The sequence below is a fragment of the Felis catus genome, chromosome E2, assembly GCF_018350175.1.
Source record: "Felis catus isolate Fca126 chromosome E2, F.catus_Fca126_mat1.0, whole genome shotgun sequence".
In the NCBI taxonomy this organism is placed as follows: Eukaryota; Metazoa; Chordata; class Mammalia; order Carnivora; family Felidae; genus Felis; species Felis catus.
Window position 1 is genome coordinate 36,255,049 of NC_058382.1, and position 22,245 is coordinate 36,277,293.

Consider the following 22,245-nt stretch of genomic DNA (forward strand, 5'->3'; position numbering starts at 1 on the left):
GTGGGACAAAGAAGTCATAAACAAAAGAAAGGATTATTTCAAGCAAGGTTATCTTACTTTGGGGGAAGGCAGGGGCCAATCAGGCATATTACCTCACGGGTGCCAACCAGGAGATTCTAGACAGACTGGTTAAGATTATATTCTTAGGAGAGGCTGAAACTTCCATTAGGTTAGGTATTAACTTTTGGTTTGCTGACGTGGAGCTTAACACAAGTGATCCCATTTTGGGCCTGTTTTTCTCTTTTTTAACGTTAGCAATCAATTGTTCATTTAAGTCTAAAATTCTTTTGTATCATCTTGAGTCTCATAACAGATCCCCTGTCTGCAGCAGCTAGTGCTTACACAGATAAGAATCAAGTTGATAAGGCATTAGACAGGGATTATGAAAGCCAGCTTAATTAAAGAAACTTCAATGGGATCATAAATAATCAGTGCAAGTTATTAACTTTTGACAACTGCTCATCCGTACTGAGTTCGAATGACTTCTGGCCTATAAAGTCCTTAATCTAATTCTGAATGAATACAGTTCATAAGGGAGAAATACCCTTTATAATGCCTTGGCTATAATCAACAAATCTTTGAAGCAGAAATTTCCCCAAATATACTTAAACATACTTTACATGTTCTTATATTCATTTTTGATGCCATTATTTTTTTCAACTTAGAAACCTCATGGAAAAAACTTGTCTGTTCCGTAAAAACTAGATAAAATGTTGCTTTCTCTATAGACTATTGAAATTATGTGTTTTTCTTTATTCACTCAGTATACTTTAATATTTGCCATAACAGTAGTAATTCAATCTGACAGTTTTAGTTGTGTATAGTCCTGTAGTACCCACTAGATCATAAGCTCCAAGTGGTCACAGACCATAGCTTATTCTTCTTGGAATCCCCCAACACACCTGTACTTGTGCCTTGCACGAAATAGATCAATATACTAGTTGAACTGGTTACAGTTTCCTCTGCTGTCTTTCATAGTTTCTTTTTTGATATGTCATTCATAGGTAGGTATCTAAGAACATTTTTCTTTGCTTGGGTACTTTTGAGAATTCAGCACCTCTAATTTTGTTAATTTTTATTTTCTTATTTTTAAAACACATTATCAGAAACTGGACAAAATTAAGACTGGTTGTTTGGGGAAGAATTACCAAGTTGGTTGATTTAATCTAGTAGTTTGTCAGAGAGAGACAGAGAGACTGTGTGCTTTTCTGTATTAGGGTAACTTTTAACCCATATAAAATGGATAGCTATATGGTTTTCAGAATAAAAGTAGAAATGTGGACCCCAGAGGGCTAGGACGTCAGGAGCATTCAGTGACCCACCAGAGAATTCCAACACTCTGTCTTAGGAGTTGTGGTAGATGTAACTCAGAACTCAAATAGGTTTTCCAAACTGTGCTTCACAGGATATTGGTGGAGGAGGCAGATAATGGTTTGGGTAACTGTATGTAACTCATCATGCATGCTATTTATTTTTTTAAGCTACAAAATTTGCACTGACTACCTCTCTATTAGAGATGTTGGAGAAAGAATGTTGCAGTAACACATGTTGATGTGAAAGAATAAAGTAGAAGGTGATTTATACGTATCAGGATGCAAAATATATGCCCATACAAACCACTTATTTGTCACATCTTGCCTAAGATGGCAGCAAATAACGTCAGCATGTGAGGGCACACACATCTTATTCTTAAGTTTCTGATTGAGATGGTTCCCAAAAAGAGAGAACAAGAGAGGAGGAATTGCTAAACATGCAGAAGTTGTGGGGAGCAAAGAAAATGTACAGCGGGGGGGATCCCACTGGGCTGCACCGACTCTTCTTTGGACTTCTATTTTATACACAGGAAGACAGAGATGGAGAAACAGTCACTACACAGCATCGAGAGAACTTAAGTGACTCAGCCCTAGAGCAAATTCAAGTCTAAAGGAGGAAAGCCATTTAGGAAAAAATAACAAAGGCTAATAAACCTTAAGATTTTGAAATTCAAGCCTAATACAGCACGCAGGCCTCAGTTCAACAACTTGGGTTATTCCAATCAATTTAGTAATGGCTAAAGGATGTTAAGTAGGTGTTGTTAATTTGTTTTGAATACAGGATTTCTCTGCGGTATTAGAATGTTCCAGAGCAGAGGTTTTCAAAGAGTGGCCTGAGGAAGCTTGGGGTTCCCTGAGACCTTTTCTGGAGGTCACTGAGTACCCTCCTTTTCCAAATATAAACACTTGGGAGGCCAAATATTCTTCATTTACTTCACCCAAAATGACTTAGGCAGCAGACTGACTGTAGAAGTAGATAAGAATCCAGCTGTATTCTATCAAGCAAGACATTAAAGAGATTAGAAAATGTAAAACAATGCTACATTTCTCTCTCTCTCAAAAAAAAAAAAGCTGTTATTTAAGTTAACCCTTAATGGGTGCAGGATTCTGAGACTCTCTAAGGAGTTTCCTATGGACGCACCCCCCCCCCATATCTTTTGCTCCTTTTTGGGGGTCAATGCTTAAAACTGTATGCTTTCTCTCAATCCTACGAAGCCAGGCCAGGCGCTTTTTGTTTTCCCTGGGTGGCGCCCTGAGCCTCTGAAGTCAGCCTGCCCTCTCCTCTTTGGGCAAACTTGAAGCAATCAGATTGTTTTTCTGCAGGTGCTCACAAAGCCGTCCGCAAGGGCTTAAATTCTTAGTGCTTCTGGGCATGCGCAGGGCGTCAGCCACGGAGTTGAGGGTGGGGGTTTGAGTGGGTCAGGCGCTTACAGCTTTGGAGGCGCCTATGGGCCAGTTTCAGAGGACCTGCAAATGACTTCCAGAGTCTTTTCCTCGTGGAGTTGGTGAAGCACTAAGATCTACCGCCTTGGTGACTGTGCTCCTAGCTTCTCTCAAGTTGTGTGGATCATCTCAGTATCCTGGCTTGAGGGGTAAAGTGGTCCTGGTGGGCAATATCCCACAAGGCTTGAGAAACCAGGAACTCACTGTGCTGTCACTTTCCCATCTAGGAGAAATTGTGGGTCAAAGGGGTTTCTCTTGCCACTGAGGTGTGCCACCTTGGGGGAAGGAGGACGTGGGTAAACGACACTGTTCTTACCCTCTTCAATGCATTTATTTTCAGATCTTTTGCTCCAATGACCTGCTGTGGTGGACTCCCGGACCTCCCACAAAGGTACTCTTGCCTATGGGTGGTTGTCAAAATCAGTATTCTGGGGGAGGAGGGTGGTAGAAAACTCTTATTGCCTTGCTGATGTCACTCCTTGGAGTTTATATTTTGAATAAGCGTTCTCAGTTGATGGTTAGATAAAGCGAATTTGGGAAATTTGCAACTGGAGAGAATGTTCTGGGATAATTTCTCGAGTCAGAATGCTTGTACTGACAGAGACTTCATGCAGTGAACAAAGGGGCTTGAATGGAAGGGTCAGCTGTATCCTATCCACTAAGTAGGGGATCAGTTTGAGATGAGAAAGGAGACTTAATGGATCTTGGTTTGAAACTTGTGGAAGAAGGAAGAAAGGAGGGCACAAAGAAGATTCAGTAAAAGAGGAAGGTGGTTCAGATGGATTTCAAAGGATTCGTGCTTGTTTATAAAGGGATGTTGGGGGCAAAAGTATCACTGCCACAAAGATGTCTGTGAAACTGAATGGGGGATATAAATGGAGACTGGGAACAGCTGCAGGTCCCGGCAGCTCAAAGGTGCACCTGTTCTCCAGACGGGCAGAACCATTGTGTCCCCTACTCCTTTTCCCTTTGAGAGGCCAATGGAAGCGTTGTTTGCAGTCTGGTTTTATGATAGACACTGTTTTGATAATGAGAGTATGTCTACGGAGAGGACAAACCCTAGGGGTGCTGCTTCCAGACTTGGCAGTGCTGGTGATGGTGGGTAGGCTGGGCATGGTGATCGCAGGGTGGGGAAGGGCAAGACGGGTTAAAGTTTTAAAAGTTTGCCAAGCCCTACTCCTGTGAGGTAGTTTTGAGATAGCATTGAACCCTTCTTCCTACAAACTGCAGACATGTATCGAGCCCTGAAATGTTGTCCAGGTTGCTGCCAGTGGACATATTTTGTCTTTAGCAGGTTCCTGTGATGGCCCTGGGGAAGACGTGCCCCTAGAGGGTGGAGGGGACCATGGCCGTCATAGCACCTGTTCCAGTGTAACCTCACATTGGTACATGGGCCTGTCCATAAGAACATCAATCTTGTATTGAAACAGTTTGTTTTCAAAACCTACGTTATGGTTTTTGCTGGCAATGAACAAGGCTAAATGATATACAGTTCCCAGACTGCTCCTCTTCTTTGTGATGAAAAGGGCTGCAAAATAAGATTTTAAGTATTTACAATCATCTAATAAAATGCTTCATGAGTATTTATGAGGTACTTCTTTAACTGGATAAATTGTAATATTAATCAAAATCAAGACTACTACTTGGAGTTCTTCCAAGAACCCAGATTATAGACGAAGCTTTTCAGGTATTTCTCAATTCATTAAGTTTCAGTTAAGTTGTTTATCCCATTCTTTCTGCATGTGCAAGAATGCAGTTATTTGACAGGAAGTCAAACAATCCCAGTACGAATAGCTGTTTGCTGGTTTATTAGCTAAATCATGATGACTTAGGATATTGTTAATATTAAATAAAATGCCTTCTAAGTGAATATGTATGAATGCAGTTTCATTATGTTGTGATTTCTTCTCTGTTCTGTGATTGAGACCCGGTGGGAGGCAAATTCATACATCAAAATTAATCCTTTGCACATCCTCTTTCCTTCCCCTCCTTCCTTTTACCACCTGGCCCCCTCTTGGGTGGGGTAGGGCTTGGGGCATAGTGTTTTATGATAGTGACACAGACCATGTTGGAGTTTAATGGTTTGTGGACTTAGAAACAAAAAAGGGGCGCCTGGGTGGCACAGTCGGTTAAGCGTCCGACTTCAGCCAGGTCACGATCTCGTGGTCTGTGAGTTCGAGCCCTGCGTCAGGCTCTGGGCTGATGGCTCAGAGCCTGGAGCCTGCTTCCGATTCTGTGTCTCCCTCTCTCTCTGCCCCTCCCCCGTTCATGCTCTGTCTCTCTCTGTCCCAAAAATAAATAAACGTTGAAAAAAAAATTAAAAAAAAAAAAGAAACAAAAAAGACATCTTTATCTTTGAATCATCTCTGAAAGAATCTCAGGAATGATTTAGGTTGCTTTAGCTTTTTGAAGCCCAGTCTGATCTATAAAATGAGCTAATGTTCCACAAGTGTTTTGGAGCAGAATGCACCAATTCCTATAAGAAGGAATTTTTATTTTGTTGTATTTCAATCCTAAGTTATTTCAGCCAAACGGGTTTTAAGTTTCATGAATTTCACAAACAATATTTACAATTTATACTCTTATTTTATCCTACTCCAGAAGCACTTTAAAGCTCCCAAGGGTAGAGAAAAAAGTAAAAATGCAGTTACATAATAGGATTTGTCACGATAAGAATTCTTCTGTTCCAAAAAGGCTAGTGACAAACTTTGACAAGTCAAACTTTACCTGAACCCTGTTCTCCTGGAAAACAGAAACAATAGTCAAGAAATCCCCCCCATTCCCTCTTGTGTTCCTGGATATTGCTGACTGAAAATACCTCTTCCCCGTAAGACCTACGTCAAATATGAAGATGACTTCTTGTTTACTTAAACCAAGGTCAGACATAAGTCCCTTCAAATTCCCATCCTTGGTTTCATAAATGGTTAGATGAACTGTCTTTCTTCATTTAAAACATTTCCTGGTCAATTGTCTAATCCTGCCACCCACTCATATCCCTCCCCCTTACCCAGTTCTTTAAGCCCTGTTGCTTTAGTACCCAGGATTTATTTTAATCCAGTATGGTGAGACATGCAGACATGGGAATTACTTCCATGGGAAGAAGTTTATTATACTCACAGATCCTTAGAAGCAGGAAACACAGCGTGCCATACAGGGAAGCACCAGGGTCAGTCTGGAGGTAGAAGGAGTGAGGGGGAAATGTGGACAAGAGCTTTTGTTGTGGTTTCTACAAGCAAGAAAGTACAGGTGAGACAGGTAAGTGGGCTTAGGGTTGGCTAGTTTCAATAATATCAGCAGACTCTGAGGCAGAGAGGCTATTTCTGGTTGCCTGGTACCTGGTCCTGGGGTGAGCAGAGTAAGAGAAGCGTAGCACAGAGTATGAGTTCTGTGAGAGCCCAGTAGAGGAGGGCGTTGGAGCATGGGCTCCAGATTGGTTTGCTTTTGAAAGCAAGACAGGTGCATTGTTTACTATCTCTAAGAATTGACTAGCCCTGGTAGAGACAGTTCTTCCAAGGTCACCAAGTCCCCAAGACATCAAAGCATGAAAGATAGAGAATAAAAAGATGTGACTCATAGTATTAATTACTCCTCTCTATAAAAGAAAAATCCTTTTCTGGCTGACCTTGGAGATCTTTGCAGATATCATTATCAGAACATTCTTTCTGTTGCTGTAATCCTCCTTTCTTTTTGTAATATTTGAATAGTTTCTTTTTATCTATGTCCAGATAGGTTTTTATATAATAGCAGGAACACTGGCCATTAGGTTCAGCTCAGTCCCTTCTTCAGGGTTGGGGGCTGCTGGTGGGTTGTGGTAGATGGGCCAAATGGAGGCCTGTATGGAACTGAGCTTAATGCCCATGCTTTGTCATGGGAAAGAGATCCTTTAAACAGTTTTATCGTAATCAGTATATGAGTTTCCTATTGCTACTATAACAGATCATCACAAACTTAGTGGCTTAACGCAAACTCATTGTACAGTTCTGAGGTAAGAAGTCTACAATTAGTCTCACTAGGCTAAAGTCAATGTATCATCAAGGCTAGCTCTTTCTATATGTAGGGGAAATTGTTTCTTAAGCCCTGGTTCTAGAGGCTGCTTGCATTCATTGGCTTGGAGCTGCCTTTCATCTTCAAAGACAGCAGTGGTCAGTTGTGTATTTCTCACTCTGTATTTTTCACTCTGATTCTTGGGCTTCTCTCTCTAGCTTTAAAGGGCCCCGTGATTATACTGGACCCACACAGATAATCCAGGATCATTTCTGTTTTACAGTCAGCTGTGGCACCTGGGTGACTCAGTCGGTTAACCATCTGAGTCTTGATTTTGGCTCAGGTCATGATCTCGTGGTTCATGAGATGGGGTCCTGAGTTGGGCTTTGTGCTGACAGTGTGGAGCTTGCTTGGGATTCTGTCTCTTCCTCTCTCCTGATCACATTCTCTCTCTCTCTTTCTCTCTCTCTCAATATCTCTCAATAAATAAACTTAAAAAATTAAATTTAATAAAATCAGCTAATGAACAACCTTAATTTCACCTGCTACTGTGAAGTAATAATATTCACAGGTTCCAGGGATTGGGGGGCCTCTCTGGGAGGCCATTACTTTGCTTACCACAGTCAGGCAAAAGCATCCCTTGAATAAGAGTCTATTCAGCTCCACTAAGGCCAACCTTAATTCTCGGGGAAATGAAAATGAAAAAAAAACCCTGGATGTTCCCTCAAAATGAATTTAGCGTGAAGAAAGTCTGAAAGTGTTAAAATTATTATAAAAGTGGCTCATGCATTTTGGGAATTGATATAAAAAATGAAACTTTGATTTTATTTATATAAGCTTATATATTTGTATAGTCTTAATAAATTAAAAAGAGGATCATTATGTGGGCAGCAACCTAGCACTTTCTCAGGTCTCCTGCCTCAGGTTCATTGTTGGTTCCCAGTAATTATTGTAGATGCCTAATGCAGGCCAAGGATTTCAGCAGGAAAGTACGGCCCTACAGAAAGTAGTAGGGCTGGAGTTTGATCACAGGCTTAGCTATGAAACCTTGGGACAATTATATAAGACCTTGGAACCTCATTGGTCTCTTCTGAAAAATGGAGGCAAAATTATCTACCATGAAGTATTTGGTGGTATTTATGAGGAGAAATTGATATATCACACCAGAAAATGTAATCTAAGACCTTTTCTTAAAAATAATGAATTTCATATGTAGCAGTGATTTTTTTTTTACCCTCAAGCTCCTTGTGTCTCCCACCTGGACTATTAGAATGTTCTTCTAAATGTGCCCATTTTCAACTCCTATCCATCTTCAACTCACTTCATCAAGTGGATCTAAAATATGGTGTAATTTAAAATATAAATGGAATTATGTTGTCCCTGATTTAAATTGCTTAGTGACTTGATATTGTACATTACATTATCCAAAAAGATACATTCATTCATTAATTCAGTTAATATTTATTGAGTATCTGGGGCTTTTAAAACAGTGAGGGAGCAAACCACAATTCCAGACCTCAGGGATTTTAGATAATTTGTCTATCTTCCCCACTAAAAAGTCAATTATATTCTAAGATCACATGACTGAATAAAAAGGAACAAAGAATTAGTATAAAGAGTGTCTACTTGAGCACGTTTAGGTTTGTCTGTGTGTGTGTGTGTGTGTGTGAGAGAGAGAGAGAGAGAGAGAGAGAGAGAGAGAGAGAGTTGGGAGGGGAGGGAGATAGTCACTGGGCTAGCAAGTCACATAACGTGACAAAAACCACAGGAAAGGCTATAGGAAAACAGTAGAATGGATCAAGTTCATCCATGCAGCAACTGTCCCCCTCCACAGCAGGGCTGTAGACCCAGCTTTTTTTTTTTTTTTTTGGCTGTAGTATCTGTGGATACCATGATTACAAGTTTTCCTTCTAGCGCTGAATCCTCTGAACAGCTTTCTCAAAAGAGGCGCACTTCCTTGTAATGTGATTGGTTTTAGGAGCTGTTGTAGTAGTTGGTCAGGCAGTATCCCCACAACTCTAACTGAAAGATGACACATAAGATTAAACAGGGGTCTGGCCACTTTTTACTCAAGTGCTTGTTGATTCTACATTATCTTCCTCAGAGGAGCCCTAAAAAAATTCCTTACCAAGTAAGATCACATGGTGTAGGAGAAAGAAAATGGACTTTGAAGTGAAAGGATGTGCTTCACATTCTAGCTTTTGCGTTAATGAGCTGCATGCCCTTTGGCAATCAACTTGCCTTTCTGAAGCTCCATTTTCTCACCTTTGAGACAGATAATATCTGCACTGAAGGCATTATTTAGAAAGTTTAAATATGCCCTATGCATTACTTATGAAACAGGCAATCCATTTTCTTTCATTTTTATTCTTTGAATTATTTGGTTAATTCATTATAGTTAGTTGGCTCTTATTTAGGAGAGAAGGGAATCTGGAATTCGAACAGAAGTTCTTCAAACACTAGAGATTTGTGGTTAACCTAGTCCAAGAAGAGAAAGTGTCTCTAAATCATATTTCAAAATAGTAATTTATTCTACCTATTTGCAAAAGGATTTGTGGCAGGTGGGATTTTAGTTTTAAATTAAAATGTTTATAGTTAGGAACCACGTCTCCTTTTTTTTTTTTATTTCTCAGTACCTAAGTCAATGCCTACCACATGAAAGGCATGTGATAAATATGTTGGTAAATTAGGAAAATCACATTATGAACAGGACCAAGAGATACTTGGGAATAGACAAGTGATCACAAAATTAAAGCATATTTAATACATGCCTAGTAATCAGTATTATTAAGAACTGCCATTATCGTTATGTATAGGATTAAAAATTGATCATACTGTATTTTCCAAAGCACCTAGTACAAATTAATAACCATAATGATACTTTGGCTTTTTCTCTAAAATTCTTCTAGGGAAGTAAACAATTTAGGTTAAGTAGTTCTCACTCTTTGGAATGACAGGCATTTATCTGAAGAAGAAATTGAAACAAAATTCACTCTGATGTTCTCTGAAAGGGGACCATGTTGTCATGGACACTGGTTTTGTGAAAATGCCAATCTATTACTCAAAGCCCTTTCACATAGACAGTATTTGGGGATATATTTTTTCGAGGGGAGCCGTGGCCAAGGGTATTCTATGAAAGCAAAAGCATGCCAGTGGGGAGCTTGTCTAATATAACCGAAACCAAGTAACTTTTTGAAGCTCTTATGTATAAAATTTAAGAGTGTGAGAATGCACGGGATTGAATAATTCTCATTCTTTTACACTGAAGAAAGCTACTGCTAATTCTGTATCAACAGAGAATATCAAGTCACCTAGCACTGAGTCGTCAAATTTCTGTGTTCAGATTGCTCAGGTGATGGGTACATTGTCTTCTCTTCTTGGTTGTGTACCAGCCCTTTAAGATGCTGTTGTCACTACGAGTCCTCTATGCTGCTGAGCAGTCTTGGCCTTGCTCTTGACATAATAACATAATTTCAAATTGAACTCTTATTGGTCAAGTCTTTGAAATACATGAAGAATTTTCTATATATAGGATTCATTGGTCAAATATTGTGGTTGGCAGGCATCCTGAATGTGTGTATGCTTGATTCTTTGTTTTCTTTACATACAGTTCTGTCCTTAGCTCGTGTTGGTTAACTTTTATATACAGTGACCTACACTAATGTACACTTAGAAATCCCCGTTCATCTTTTGGTTATCCTATGTGAAATCAGACTTCTTATTCCCACTAAACAAAGCATACAGAGGCAAACTTTTCACATCTGTGCTACTCTTCTTCTATTCAATCCTCCCTGTATTGCTGGATATATATATATATAAATATATATATATATGTATGTATATGTATATATGTATATGTGTGTATATGTATATATATACACACACATGTATTTATATTATATTATATTATATTATATTATATTATATTATATTATATTATATTATATTAAATCCTAGGAGCAGTGGGAACCTACTGTAGTGTCTGAAGCATATATACACAACTTGTATTTTTATGGCCAAAATTCTTCACATGATGCCTGGTCTTTCCTCTTCTGAAACCAAATTATTCTTGGTTTTCTGCTCAGAAGTGACTTGCCTTTCCCATCTCTAGGTTTTTACATGCATTAACTCATCTATATGGAAAAACAACCCTATACTCATCCTGACCTCATAGTGGCTTAGTACTTTTTTCCAGATATCAGCTCAAAACACGAGGAATGCTTACAGAACTGCCTTACCAGGTCCAAATCTATTACTTGCTCTTAAAAGTCAATATTTATTTCCTCCATAACAGAAACCAGAATTATATTTGTATGTTTTAAAAAAATTATTCCAATGCTTGTCATCTACGCTAGACTGTGACATTCATTAAGGCTGGGATATTTTATCCCTTACCATTTCTTTTTTTTTTTTTAATTTTTCAACGTTTATTTATTTTTGGGACAGAGAGAGACAGAGCATGAACAGGGGAGGGGCAGAGAGAGAGGGAGACATAGAATCGGAAACAGGCTCCAGGCTCTGAGCCATCAGCCCGGAGCCTGACGCGGGGCTCGAACTCACAGACCGCGAGATCGTGACCTGGCTGAAGTTGGACGCCTAACCGACTGCACCACCCAGGCGCCCCTATCCCTTACCATTTCTATCTGCAGAGTCTCTCACACTACCTGGAACAAGGTCAGCACTCAATAAATATCTGTGGAATAAAAATGTATGTTACTCAAAAATCACTAAACAATTTTAAATAGATGGTATAAAATTCTCAAGTATAATTTATAAGAAGGTTAATTCATCACTCTCACACAAATATAAAATGAAACCTATCAAAGAAGTTTGTAATATTAATGGGAACCAGGAAGATGCTAAAACTGGGTTCATAGGTGAATTTTAAAGATATAATCAGGCAATCAAGAATGCCAAAATGAATTTAATAATAGATGCAAAGCTGGCTAAAATCCTATTGTGTAATAAAATGTAATGTTTAGTCATGTCTTCCACAGATTGGAAAATCAATTTTATATTTACCAGACAACATTCATTTTTATTGCTATGGACAATAATCACTTGCATAATATTCCATTTTGTACAACTGAACTTTCATCCCTATAGAGGAGTGTAGACCAGTCAATTGAAAGACAAAGGTACTTATCCTATACAACCAGATTTTCCTCAGAGGGTCCGCATTTCTCTGAAAGGATACCCAGTAATCTCTCTTGCCCTTTTCCAAGTTTTTGACATTTTTCCTGAAAAAAACCAAAACTATTCACTTATATAGAAATTTTTAATTTTATTCCCATCCCAGAAGCCTAAGAGTGCTATTTGGACAAAGCTATTGTTAATCCTGGTAAGGTTTAATCATTAGATTTTTAAATCCAAGAATCTGTCTCTTAATCTAACTCCCAGAAAGGATTTTGAATCCTTTTGCTTCAGTTAAGAATTTAGGGCATCCATATAAATAATTTTGTAAGGAAGAAAATGTGTAATTAACCCACATTTAGCACTTGTCTGGAGGACAAGGCTGGTGCTATTGGAAGCCAGATCTGCATTTCTCACTCACATTAAATGTTTCACTGAGTCCATTCAGCTGATCAAACAGGATACGGTTATATAAAGTATTATAAAAATGTTTATGAAAATGAAAATTAAGGCCAGAGGGGTTATGTTCCCAAAGCACACTGGCATAATGGACAAAGTCCTTCAAACCAGAACTAACAAAGCTCAGTTTCTCAAATTGATGGTTGTGTGATCTTGAGCAAGTGACTTCTCTGCACCATAATATAAGAAATGGTGTTCTCACTGTCAGAAACCTCTAGGTGTCCCCAAAAGTCCTGATGCTCTGGACTCCCAGGCCACGCTCCTGGCTGGCTCTGAAGCCTAGTGCCACCAGCTGAGGCCTGCAGGCAGACATCCACCCTGAAGCCTTGCTTTTTCATGGAGGCACTTGCCGGGGAACAGGGGTCACTTATCCCACTGTCAGAGAGTTGGAGGCACCCACAGCACTGTTTTCTCTCTCTGTGTGCTGCCATCTCCCCATTCTTTCTTCCTGTGGTGGATATCTTCTGTTTGCCCTCTAGATCCGTTTTCTACTCCTGTGTATAGCCAGCTTCAAAGATTTGCTTTCTGGCTGGCAGTTGTCTTCTGTCAGTGGATGATTTGGCAGGAGATGAGAGGATGATGAAAATGAGGCGAGGGGTGTTTATACCCCTAGCTCTGCCCTTGCTGAGCTACTGTGGGGTTGGCTACAGGGCTCTAGTGAAGGACGCCACTCCTTTTCCTTTCCAGGCAGCTGCCTACTCTGATTCTGTTCGGCTCTCTTAAGGCCTAAGAATACTAACAGTTCCACACTTTTGCTAGCCTTGGCGCATTGCACTATTGGTGATTGTTTTCCCTAAACTCTGCCTAGATATTTGCAAACATTCTTTTTTAAGCTCTTCTCAATGGACCAGTGGGAGCTTATGGTCATATTGCTGCTGGGACCTTGACTGCTCCATTGTAGTATAAAGCTCATTCTCAAGAGCCATTGATTTCAGATTGCTTCTTTTTTACTCCTGTCAACATCTTGGACATGAAAAAGGACTGGCTCAGAAGGGATGAAAACAAGGGGGGAAGAAAAGAAAAAGTACCAATTTAAACAAATTGCTCTGGCGCACCATGTTAATAAACCAGGTTCCTCACTCCTAGCCAAGTACTCTATACCATACAGCATCATTTTTAAAAAAGTCTTTTCTTGTCTCCCATTTTTAACTCCCTTTCCTAAAAGAGAGACAATACACCAACACATTTAGAATAATAGCGTAATGTTTAAAGTTTGCATTTGTCAAGGTAAATCTTGAGGTAAAATCGTACCTTTTCCTTGATTACACTTGGCCTTTCAGATATTTGACGATGTCTTAGGCAGCTCTAGCTACTATAATAAAACACCTTAGACTGGGTGGCTTAAGCAACAGAAATTTACTTTATCACAGTTCTGGAGGCTGAAGTCTCAGATCAAGGGGCCAGCATGGTCTGATTTTAGTGAGAGCCCTTTCCTGGTGTGCAGACAGCTCCTTCTAACTGTATTTTCACATGGCAGAGAGGGAGAGAGACAGTGAGCTCTGGTCTCTTTTTCCTCTTCTTAGAAGGATAGTAATCCATTAAGGGATCCCTACCCTTATGACCTCATCTAAACCTAATTAGTTCCTAAAGACCCTTTCTCCAAAATACCATCACATGGTGGGTAGGGCTTCAGCATATGAATTTTAGGGGAACACAAACATTCAGTCTATAACAGACCCTAATTTATCAAGTATGTAGTACCTTGATTTTTTTTCTTAAAATTTTCTTCTGGTTTTTGCAAGAGTGGTCTCCATATTTTCTTTCTGCGTGTAGCAAGTGATCCTTTCCTGTTTCATCTTTTTCTGTGCCTCTTGGCAGTTTCTGTCAGAATTAGCCACTTTTTTCTCTGCTCTCATTGCTATGTGCCATGCTTTTTGGGTGGTTACAAATCTGTTTTCTTCTAGGGTATTATCAAATGTCAAACTTAACCATAGCAACAGGAAGAGCTTTACCATTTACTGAATTTTTTACTCTGGTACCCTACCAACGGCTTCATACAGACAGTTCCATTTAATTATCAGGGAGGTATACAAAGAACCTCCATTTCCAAATAGGTAAACTGGGTGGAGGTTGCTGAAGGTTATACTTTTAGGGCACAGTAGAACTTGAACCCTTGTACTTGACTCCACACCCAAGCTTTTGGAGAGGCATCATGGTATCAGGGTGAAGTAAATAGAATCTAGAGAGAGAACACTTGGATCCAAATCCTGGTTGCTCCCTGTACTAGCAGGGTGACTTAAGGATTTATATAAGCCCTGTGTATCTCAGGATCCTCACGTTTAAAATGGCAATGATAATAGTTTTAACTGCTTCTTATGGTTGTGGTAAGGGCTACATAAAGACAGATGGGGCCCTCAGAGTAGCCATTTAGTAAGTATTAGTGTTGTATTATTAATAGTATTTAAATTGTTTTAATATTTATTTGAGAGAGAGAGAGAGAGAGAGAGAGAGAGAGAGCACAAATAGGGGAGAGGCAGAGAGAGAGGGAGACACAGAATCTGAAGCAGACATTGGGATCTGAGCTGTTAGCACAGAGTCTCATGTAGGGCTCAAACCCATGAACCGTGAGATCATGACCTGAGCCGAAGCTGGACACTTAACCAACTGAACCACCCAGGCGTCGCTATTATTGATAGTATTTAAAGAATGAGCCAGATCTTCCCATCGCAGGAAAGACCAGGAGCTTAAAAACCCTTAAAAATGCTGTAAAAAAAATTCTTGGTATAACATTAAGCTAGTGACAAAGGAGAGTTTGTCTCCTAAACATAAACAAACAAGCAAAAAATCACTTTTCCCTATGAAACTGCATCTAACTCCTTCCTCTGTTTTTTCATCTCTGAAGCGAAAATATCAGACCTTATCAAGAAGCCCCACAGATGGAATCTTTTTGAGTAGACCTCTTGGTTTTGTTTGTTTGTTTGTTTTTAGACCTGAAGACAGCAGTTTGAACTATGTTTGTTAATTGCAGGGTTAAATTAATGAGTCTACAAAGTGGATGTTCAAAATCTGTGTGTTGGCCAACAGATTGACAAATGAGTATAATCACCACCTCACCCCTGGGGCCAATAGGTAAAATTTGCTTTCTAAACTATCTTGGATTTCCATTGCATAATTTTAAGATTTTTCAGGTCTAAATTATTAATCCATTGTTTTGGTTATTTGTTTTTTAAAAACAATGCAAATTTATTAATCTCCTCTGCCATACTAAGATAACAGATATATTGTAAGACTTTATGGAGATCAAATGCCCTTAACGCATATGAGAAGAAAAAATTTAATCAGAGGATAAGAGAGCATTGGAATAAAGAAAAATAAGTGAATTAGACTAATCAAGTGCTTTAATAATAATAATATAATAATAATTATTATTTTTAGCAGATATAAATAAACCTTTTAGTAGGTCATGGACCTTCCCAGGCCTCAGTTATCCTCCTCTTAAGGAAGATGAAATTACATGTTACTTCAAGTTCTTGGAAGTTCAAATAATTTATCGTTTTATGACTTCTCCACACAAATGTACCTGCCTCTCCTTCCCTAGTCTTAATGCCTAGGATGGGAGGAGGTCTACCCTATGTTTGCTATCTGAGAAGTGGTCCTTGTTTCTCACCTGAGAAGATTCTATGGAAATATGTCAGCAAATGAGAAGGCAGTTATCTATTGTTGCTCTCAAGAGCCCATTGTTGTTGTTGTTGTTGTTGTTGTTGTTGTTTGTATTGTTAACTGATTTTCCCACTTGTAAATCTAAACAAGATTGTAATGGCAAATATCATTTTTAGCCAATAGTCTTCCCTTTCTTTTCTTTCTGTCATTAAAGAGTTGAATCATATGAGTGAACTAAATGCATAATAATTTGAACTAAATATGAAAATAAGAGGCATAAGACATGTGGCTAATAATTTGCTGAAGCCACCAGTGTGACCCATCCCAGCTCACATGTATGAGATTCCTGCACATAGAAATAATTTTTTTTTTGTTTAGAGAAATACACACATCCTTATGTTTGGTGGGATATTAATATTACCAAGTATTAAGATTTACATCAAGGCATTTAGCTGCCTAAATAATACACAAATATAAAAGCTAGATTTTGGATAATTAGTGTACTTGATGCTGAAATTGTTGACTTTTCAGTGGTATTTGTAGCTACCTCTTTCCAGATAGCCTTCTTTGATTAAGTTGGTGGTGTTGCATTTCTGCTATTACAAAGTCAAATGATTTGCTGTTGATTTCACTTTGAACCTGAAGTAATGATATGGCGTTGGCAGAGATTATAATGAGTGTGGATCCTAGTGTTGCCCCAGGGTTTATTCTCAGACTAAGCCTTTTTTCCCATGTAGCCAATGTGGGTTATTTTAAAAAATTAAATAAATTTGAAAGGATTCCTGTTATCTTCTTGTTCCCAGTAAGCCCAGAATTTTCAAGGTGCTATCTTAAGATGAGAAAAAACCCTCAGACGTAAGTAATCCTACTGAAAAGATTATATGGGATTTGGTCTAATCCTTATTTTTTTCCACATTTTTATCTTTGACTTTCATCAAACTAAATCAATGAATATGACTAGTATTGGGGATCTTGTTATCTTAATGGACTTTTAAAAACATCAGCTAAAGCTTGTTATATTTCTAATTTAGACTCCTAACTCCCCTTAATGAAATGTGTTCCTAAATTCTCATCAGATATTTATTTTGAAAGGATTTCTGTAGCTTTAGAAATATCTTGAACTAAAAATGAGAAATAGGTTTGTTTACTTCCTTTGATTGAAATCTCCTTTAAAATAGTTACCTTATAATTACACATTTTTTCTCTTCCTTTGATATATTATGATTATTTTTTGACATTTTGTAAATAAATTCTGTTGACTCACTGGGTTTAAATTTCTGAATAGTTTTTTTTTTTAATTTATACTGGAAAAGGATGACCTTGGTTATAGCTAAGTTTCATCAAATATTTACTTTCCTCATTAAATGGATCACATACATATATTAAATTCTTGTCACTCCTCCCAGAGGTGGGTATTCTTACTATCAGATTTCAAAGTGAGGAAACTGAGGCTCTTAAATTTCCTAGGGCTATACTACTAAACAAGTGGAGAAGACGGTGTTTGAACCAGCTTTGTCTAAAACGATTGTATCATCCAGGAACCTTGCAGGAGGGATAGCACAATCTAACTGGGTACGTTTGAGGGAAGTTTAATACAATTATCATTGACCAAGAATGAGCAGGATGTGGGGAAATCACTAGGTATAGGGCATTTCCCCGGGAATAGTAAGAGGAAGCAATCTTTTCCATCTGGTCGTCTGAAGGTACAGCAGGAAGAAGTGATTGCTGTAAATCTGAGAGACCAACCTGGGCCCACTTTCAGGGGCCATGCTTTGGTCCAGCCAGTAGTGATCCTGCAGGGAGGAGTCCATGATGTCTTGATTGTGCTTCCAGTCGTATGAACCCGCGAGAGAGCCCAAGAGTCATTGGCGTAATGTATATTCAGCCTCCAAGAAAACAGGACAGGGTGGAGAAGGTGGGGAAAATCAACCTGCAGAAGTAAATTGAAGAAAACCAACAAACTAGTCCATCCATGGTGGGATCTTTAGAGCATGTGTGCCAGGATTCTGGGAATGTGTACAATTCAGATTTCTGGGTCTCAGGGCAATGTTTAAGAGTCTGCATGTTTCAAGAAAGGCCCTAGGAGAGTTTCTATGATTCCATATAAGTTCTGAGAGAACACTTGAAGGGTGTAGCAACAATAACCGCTGTTACATTTCAAAAGGACTATTGTATAGAAGAGATCTCAGTGTTTTAATGCTTGAGTAAGAGAGACAGACCAAGGATTAATGAGTGAAATTTACAGGATAGCAGGTATCTGTTTAGTACAAGGAAGAACTATCATGTAGCCTAAGTTGTTGATCTATGAATGAGGCTGTCCTCGTTGTTCTTATTATTGGAAGTATTCAAGCAGTAAATATTTGATGAGATAATAAATGTAAAATGCTTTGAAAATGTAAATTTGGGTGATGATGATAATGGCAACAATGATGAGGAGAAGAGCTATAATAGTTTATTTGCATTGAAAAACTGAACTGTAAAATTTTAAGGATGTTAATAGTGAAGAAAGGGAACAATTATAATTACACTCTTTGACACCTATAATGCATCAAGGTGCCATGCTAAGTGCTTTATTTTACTTTACGTAATGTAATCTGCAACAACCCTGATACATAAAGATGAGTATCATCTTTACAAGTGAGGAAAGAGAGGCTTCAGGAAACTATGTAGAGAGTAGTGGGAATATGGGCGATTCCTATCCCATATGCCATGCTGCCTTTTTATATTGGGAAGATTGAATTATTGAATCTCTCACACAAGATGACCAGAGTACAGTTCCCATTACTGCCTATTCCGGTTCTAAGGCAGACATAGCTAATTGAATACAGAACAGGTAGTCATTCGTTGACACCACTGTTCACACCTGGGATGAAGCCTAAACATTATCCTTGTTCAGAGTGTGTATACACACACACACACACAAAAGCTATCAAGTTACTGTTAAGCTAAATACCTCTTTTCTACAGGCTGGACCATTATGATTAATAATGCAAAAATCTAAAGTGTTCAGTGGAGTGTTCAAAAACTTTCCTTCAGAATTTGGAGGTGTTGAGAGCAAATTCTGTTCTTAAATTTAGTTGACGAACAATTCTCTTTGCACTGACGTTTAGACTTTCTTATTTCTTTGCCAGGAGTCAAGTCAGCAGTCCCTAGGAGGAGTTCACATCTCTGTAGAAATTGGGAGCTGGAGGTTTTGTGCTTTGCTCATTTTAGCACAATCACTGGAGAGTGATTCATTTGTATAATAAAAGAGCAACTTGAGAGGAAAATGGTCGTGGCGTTTAAAGGGCAAACTCATTTTTGCCTTGTGCTCGACTATGTCAGGAATGAAGGGCTTTTAAATTGTGACAACTGCCTGCCTTCTGCAATAGTTCTCACCATTATCACCTTCAGACAAGACTTGGGGTACAAATTGAAAGGCAATTGTAAGATATTTCACAAATTGACTTGATTATTGAAGATTCAATTAGACACATTGCTTTGACTTTGTTTGCATAGATGTTGAAATGTGTGCTCTGTGAAAGGATGTCAGCGATATTAATGTAAGAATGTGAGGAAAAAAATCTATGTGATACTTGATGACTCTCCACACTCTCCACACTCAGCTTTATCATCCAGCCTGTTTCTTTTGTGGAAGAAATCTTTTTACATAAAAAATAATCATCCTGATTTATGGCTTACATGAACAGATTTGGCTTCTTGTACTTTTTTGTTGACTGTCCATTACTGGACTCAGACTTTCTAAAGCCTTGAACATCTATCTGTCTGCATCACCTTGCAGGTGATTTATGTTTGTTTTGATTTTTCTAAATATCTCCTCTATTCAGAAGTAAACTGGAAGGGTAGGAACTGTCAATCCCACTTAGGTATTTTCACATTTCCTAGTATAATGCTAAGCGCATAGAGTAAGAATTTGTACTTAAAATGTTCGTGTCAGCTCAAAGGGGTAAGCATGTTGTCAAGACTCAGAAATACAGAGCTAAGGTTGAGATGCTAGACCTTGGAGCTCTTTTCCATTAATCCTATTTGTCTTCCATGGAGATCATGTCCAGAAAAGAGCTTACTGACAGAGCTTTGACAAAGTTAGAGGAGAACATGACTCATCTGGAAGAGACCCTTATCTTTTACAAAAAAGAAAATGAAAAGTCCATACACTGAATTTGACCTTCCTAAAATTCAAACCATGAAACCTCATTTCAACTTGAGCTAAATCATAACATCTAATACACCCCAATGTCATTACAACCAAAATTCTCTCTCCTACCCATAACTTCTGATTTCCCAGATCTTACCCACTGTCAAAATATGGCTTGAATATAACCTCTAAAGGTGAACTTATGTAGCCTTTAGAGAAGACAAAATCAGAATCAGCTAAATTCTTTATTCTTTTACTATAATTATCATATTCCTCAAATTCTATATTCCTCAGGAGGAAAAACCTTATGAATGAATGCATCTCTCTTGGATTTCCCTTTAGACCCCCAAAAGTGGTAAACATGGTAGTTTAAAAAAAAAACAAACTCTCTTACTTGACCTAACTTTTATCCTTTGGGGGAGACTGTCTACTAGAGTTTTCCTGGAAGAGAGCAAACGGTCTTTTCTTCACATTCCCAGTTTTCTCAGTAGTATTTCTTGCTGAGGGAAGAACATTCTAGGAAGATTTGCACTAGGTCTTAAAGTGATCAGCCTCCCTAAAGCTTAGCCTTCATATAAAATTGGGTAATGATTTAGAACTGGGAAAGAATGCCAGGCTGAGGAAAATTTAAACTGGAAAAAAAAAAGTTTATTGGATCAACATGACAAAAGTTGAATGACAGACTCACAGATCATTTTCCTCAAGGCTCTGGAAATGAGATATTTGGTCTTTGTCATCTCTGGGACTTGTAGCTGATAGAAAATATTTGTCAAATGAATGGGTGAAAATATAAGGTACTGAGAATATATGGTACCTAGGAAGACTGATATAATTATAACCCTCAAATTATTTAGGATGATTATCCTTCTGTGTTATTTGCAGTCTGTTTCTTCATATGACAAAGTTCCTAAGTCCTCAAAGTTTTTCTCAACCTTCTCTACAGAGTCTCTAGATCTCTCTGGAAGCCTATATTATTGCTGTCAGTTTCTACCTTCTCATAAACTGTATAGACAAAAACACTAGAGTCTAGTAAAATTATAGCCTCTTTCCAAAGAGTTCAATAATGACCTGAGATATATACAAATTGATTTATACAACTGAGTCTCTATGGAAACACATCACATCTCATAAGATATTTTTAAAATTTTTAAGGAAGAGGTATAAGTTGTGAATCCCAAAACAGTAACATATAGTAATTGGAAGGCAATGCTGTGGGTTTGCAGCAACTGTAAATTGTGTTTTAGAGATCCCTATGGAGCAAGTAGGAAATGGAGAGGAAAAGTTAGTGTTAAAAAGAAGGAGAAAATAAAATAAAAAGGCAGGTGTGATGTGCCCACTTTCAGGTTTGGCAAATTGAAAATCAACAAAATTATTGTGGATATTAAAGAGGTAAAAAATGTCTTGTCAAATGTTAACGATAAATTTGCAATAAAATATATTCAGAAATAGATATTTGGAATAAGATTGAGAAAGGAATTTAAATTACTCCTGACCAAACTTTTGGTGGCCTTCCTGACAGGAAAAATTAATTGGTCTTATTTAGGAGATTAAAGTAGTCCCAAATAGAAAATGATTTTATTGAGATAAAAGCCCTTGGAGATTATATTCCAAGGTGGGTGAAGAAAATTCGTGGTGATATACTGGATTTTAGAATATTAATTGTGTTGAATACTCTTGATGCACATTGATTGTGTTACAAGGCTGCATGATTGATTGAGTGAGGCAAGATACAAATAGGAGTGCTGCTAGATTACCTCTGTTAATTTACAGAGGTGTTTTCTACACTATACTAACTTAACTAGCTGTTTTCCTTTGAAGAACGAAAAAATGACCAAGAGGAGTGAACATGTTCTCGTAGTTAGAGACTGAAACTTTTGGTATGGAAGTTTAATAATATAGTCTTCATTTTATCACTGGCTCATGAAGGAATCCAGTGTCCCATTTGGTGAGCTTGATTATCCCCTCTGGTGTTTTTCCATACTCTATGCTAAATATTAAGCCATGATATTATATCATTGAGTGGAGTTGCTAGGCCATAAAAAAAATACAGTAAGCCTTTCAGAATTGCAATTTCCAAAAGAAAAAGACCTTAATAATAAAAGCATCTAACTGAAGACACTTGGTATCAAGCTGGGGGCAAGAAATGGAAGGAGGGCTCTATGAACCTTAAATTTCCCA

The 22,245-nt window shown here is 38.2% G+C and overlaps 1 long non-coding RNA gene across 2 annotated transcripts; it reads left to right on the forward strand.

The window, feature by feature from the left end:
• The first annotated feature begins 2,696 nt into the window (after positions 1 to 2,696).
• LOC123382254 lies at positions 2,697 to 19,618 on the forward strand. 2 transcript variants are annotated; one of them, XR_006590349.1, is made up of 5 exons: positions 2,697 to 2,905; positions 3,097 to 3,147; positions 15,301 to 15,401; positions 17,400 to 17,504; positions 19,064 to 19,618. It is a non-coding gene; the product is annotated as an uncharacterized LOC123382254 (long non-coding RNA). The 2 variants fall into 2 exon arrangements; XR_006590348.1 differs by lacking the exons at positions 15,301 to 15,401; positions 17,400 to 17,504; positions 19,064 to 19,618 and adding an exon at positions 4,048 to 4,904.
• The last annotated feature ends 2,627 nt before the right edge of the window (positions 19,619 to 22,245 follow it).